The following is a 4,779-nucleotide window of genomic DNA, read 5'->3' on the forward strand; positions in this document are numbered from 1 at the left end:
TGGTGCTTGTTTTAATAAACACTGCTATTCATCAGGTGTTTGTGAGATACCAACTGTCTGACCAAATCTGTAACCATTAACGCAGCAAATCTAATTAGTCTTTCAGCAGGGGGCAAAGACTTTCTTTTAACAAATGAATCCATGAAGGTAAATTAAATTGAGAAATGAACTTTGTAGACAATATATACATATATCTTGATAATTACAAATACTTATTTGCTCTGCTTCCCTTTTAAACACATGAGCTGTGTGCATTCTAGTGCATGGACACATCACAGCAGGGGGAGATGGTGGAACTCCTTAACCTCAAAGGTAGACGGGTTAATCAAGGGAATTCATTTTCTGTGGCGCTTTTAACAAAGAGACACAGAAATTCGGATGTAGACCATTAATGAGCAATTCTGAGAAGACAATGACGAGGAAAAACTCCCTGAGACAATATATGAGGAAGAAGCTGGAAAACATCAACGCAAATGGAGACCAAATCTAAAGGGCGTGTGACCTGACATGACCGTCATTGATTGGCAGCATGAATCTACAGTCTGGGCTAGAAAGAAATCAGCTCCAGCCTTGCTTCCTGCTTCCTCATGTCACCAACTGTATTTTTCTTACCACCATGGTGCTCATTTCCAAAATAATCTGCTTTAAAACTTTTCTCCTTCATGTCAGTAACCAGTTTGATCAGGGTCATGGTGAATTCTGGGAACTGCAGTGCTTTTGATATGAACTGGAACGTCAGCTGCACCCCAGGCCTCCTCGCCCAAAATCAATGCCTGATCTCACTAATGCTCCTGTGGTCGAATGAACACAAATCCCCACAGCCATACTCCAAAGTCTAGTAGAAAGCCTTCGCGGAAGAGTGGAGGAGAGGTTAGTGTAACAAAAATGAGGGAACTAAATCTAAAATGGGTTGTTCAACCAGGACATATGAACGTGATGGGCAGGTGTCCGCATACTTTTAGCACAGACAGAAACCCAGCTCAGGAATGAACAAGGATCCTGTAGCTGTGAGACAGCAACACTACACACTGCACCACTTGAATATTGAGGTCGTTTCTCTTTGGAGCTCATATCTGCTCGGACATGTATACCAGTTCCTGAACATAACTGAAAATATCCTATCCATAAATTTAAAAAAAAAATTGAAAAATAGAAAGTAAACCATTAAAAACTGCCTCCAACAGGAATAGAACCCATTTGGGCTGCAAGGACGTAGAGGTCATGGCCATGCGAATGCCCCCCAGTGACTCCGACCCTCTCCTACTTTCTGATTGCTTTTAGTAAACTCATTTCCAACCATAATGAGCTCTATATTGGCTTTATAGGCCAATTCAGTGCGTCATTAACGCGGTCCGATGCAACACCATGGCCTGCTCGTGAAATGAGACATCAGAGTGATGTATTTAAAAGTCGAATGATCTTTTGTGCACGTTTAATCACTGCGAAAACTTGAATAAGGAGATTCATGTTTTGAATTTCTGTTTTGAAGAAATTGATACTCATTAAAAAAAAAAAGTCTATATTCTACCAAGAGAGCAATACTCCTTTACTGTTATCTCATTCGAAGTAAAAATAATGATTTAATCGATGCTGAAACTTTAACTGTATTTCTGGATGCAGATCTGTTTCTGGAAATCTCTCTGCAGTGCAGATTAGTTCCAAATCTGATCAGGATAATGAAAATCTGTGTATTAGACCAGATGCATTAGATTATTTTACATTGGATTAAATTCAATTAGACTCGGCAGGTTGGCCCCGAACGAGGGTGGATTATTGACAAATTCACCGGCAGTTCCTCCAAAACTCTTTTGATTTGCACACTTTGGTTCCCCCTGCTCGCACCCACCTGATCAATCTGCGGAGCTAATTAGCAGACCTTCTCCAAGTCAACATGGGTGTGTTTACGAAGGGAAAACAGAAAAATGTGAGAACAAGGTTGGGAACGAGTGCAGTAGGAGGATTTGTCAGACGCTTTCAAGGTTTACTCATCAATATGAGGTCTAGTTTGTATGTGTGATATTTTGGAGAACTTTTAACAAAGACCTTTTGTTTCTGTACACTCTGAAAAGAGGATCAAAACCATCCAAACACTTGTTTCTGATCCGAGGGAGCTTTAGGATTCCTGTTGTCTGTTTACACTCTGCCCCAATTCGCTTTCCTCATCTCATTATCTCTAGCCGCTTTATCCTGTTCTACAGGGTCGCAGGCAAGCTGGAGCCTATCCCAGCTGACTACGGGCAAAAGGCGGGGTACACCCTGGACAAGTCGCCAGGTCATCACAGGGCTGACACATAGACACAGACAACCATTCACACTCACATTCACACCTACGCTCAATTCAGAGTCACCAGTTAACCTAACCTGCATGTCTTTGGACTGTGGGGGAAACCGGAGCACCCAGAGGAAACCCACGCGGACACGGGGAGAACATGCAAACTCCACACAGAAAGGCCCTCGCCAGCCACGGGGCTCGAACCCAGGACCTTCTTGCTGTGAGGCGATAGCGCTAACCACTACACCACCGTGCCACCCCAACTCACTTTGATTTAATTTAATTCATATACTAGTGCATCTCAAACAATTAGAATACCGTGAAAAAGTTTTTTTTTGTAATTTAATTCAGAAGGGTAAACTTTCATATGTTCTATATTCATGACATGTAAAGTGAAATATTTCAAGCCTTTTGTTTTAATATTGATGATTATGGCTTCTAGCTCATGAAAATCAGAAATCCAGTATTTCCTAAGATCAGTCAAAAAAGGATTTACAATACAGAAATGTCCAACTTCTGAAAACTATGTTCATTTATATACGCAGTACTTGGCTGGGGCTCCTTTACCACAAATTACTGCATTAATGCAGCATGGCAAGGAGGCCATCAGCATGTGGTAGTGCTGAGGTGTTATTGGGGCCTTTCACGACCTCATCATAACTGCAAGTTTGTTTATGTGGCCATAGTGCTGGGTAAGCTTTGTGTTCAACAACTACCGGCACAGTAGTGGCACAAGTGTACGTGAGTGTTTGCAAGCCCAATTCAGTAAACATCTACAGATAAACTTATAGAAGTGACATCTAAAAGAACGGTGCCAGAGATCTGTAGTGCTTTTGGATGTAATAACAGACGTGGAAATAAACCTGGTTTAACTTTTCACTGCTTCCCGGCGAACCCAGAAAGACAAGAAAAATGGCGAGCTGCAGTTAAACAGGAAGACTGGATGATGATAATTAAAAAAACACCCGCCCAAACACCATTCCCATCTGTGTAGAGAACATTTTATATCAGGTTAGTATGAAAGGTCCTTACATCTGCCATTTCTCCTAACACTTTCTAGCTCAAGGCCATTCAGTCATAAAAATCCCATAGATCTAGATCTGGCCTCTGTGTACTCCAGTTAACATTCAACAAGTCCATAAGTTGGGGTAACAGGGACAGAACTTTGGTCGAGACAGTAAAGCTTTTAACAGGTTGCATGGTCTGGCACTATTCAGTACAGTTTACTGGTACGTACACAAGCGTGTCATATTGAGCAGCTCTGCGGCACTACCAAAAACACCCCACCCCACCCACACCATGCTAAATGCATGAATGTTAAAATATAGATCTGGATGTGGGCTTTGGATGCAATACGTTTTATTAGACCTAATGCTCGCTGAGACTAGCAGCCTGTGTTATGTACTGATAACGTAGACTCAGCTAAACACCATAAAATATGCTAGCTCTAGGCTATGGATTGTTTACTACTATTAGAAGTTCATGTTTGAACTTACCTTTGTCATAATAAGGTATTTTTCTTTATCAGGAATTTCCCATAAACATTCTGACCAGGGCCACGTTAACCCTTGCCGAGGTCCTGGGCAGACACCCCCCTGAGGCCCCACCCCTGCCTGTTGTCAACTGCGCTCAGCAAATTCACCCCCTCAGATGTGCCTGTCTAACTAGACACAGAAACTTAAATAATGACAGTGACACAATTAGAAATACTATTGAATGATAAAACTTTATATCCATCACCTATTTAATCGAGAAAAAGCAAATGGTGAAATAGGCAATTGCATGGTGAAAAAATCCATCAGACATCACGGTTAACAAGTCTGGTTAACTAAAGTTTAGCCTCAAGAAGCCTTTGAATGAGTGAGTCAATGAACAACATGTCAAGAACATAACCGAGGCCTACAACATTTTCTTTAGTATTCAGAACAAGAACATTCATTTGGTATATAACCGTTCGTTTTCATTTTGGAATCCAGGCCACTTTTAACTTGTGAAAACAAAGAGCGATAAAGAAAGAAAAATATCTTGCTTCTCAGAAATAAATCTCAAAATGTTAGGCTATGTGAAACATTTCATCCTTTCACACACGTAATGTCCCAAACAGCAGTGGCACACAGCTTTGCGCATTCAGCTTGACAGCCATGGGTCAACTTACAAGGGCACTTTCCTACTTTTCTGGAAAGCGAAGTCATTAATTAAATCATTGAACTCAAGCTGGCGTAGCGTGTGAAGACATGGTGGACAGTGATCATATTGACAATGACGGGTGATTTATGCGACGGGACAAGGTGGGCTTCCTTACGGGTGGCGAAATGCATCAAAAATGTTATCAATATGATCAAAACTTCTGAAAATATCGTTTCATATTTTCCGATCTCGCTACCTCCGAGCCCCCCTAGTGGCCACGGCCCTGGGCAGCTGCCCATGAAGCCCATTAGGATAACGCGTCCTTGATTCTGACACGAAATCTGCCTCGAAATATCGGTAGGCATCTGTACTTTTGTAAA

This window comes from Neoarius graeffei, chromosome 13 (genome assembly GCF_027579695.1).
Source record: "Neoarius graeffei isolate fNeoGra1 chromosome 13, fNeoGra1.pri, whole genome shotgun sequence".
NCBI lineage: Eukaryota > Metazoa > Chordata > Actinopteri > Siluriformes > Ariidae > Neoarius > Neoarius graeffei.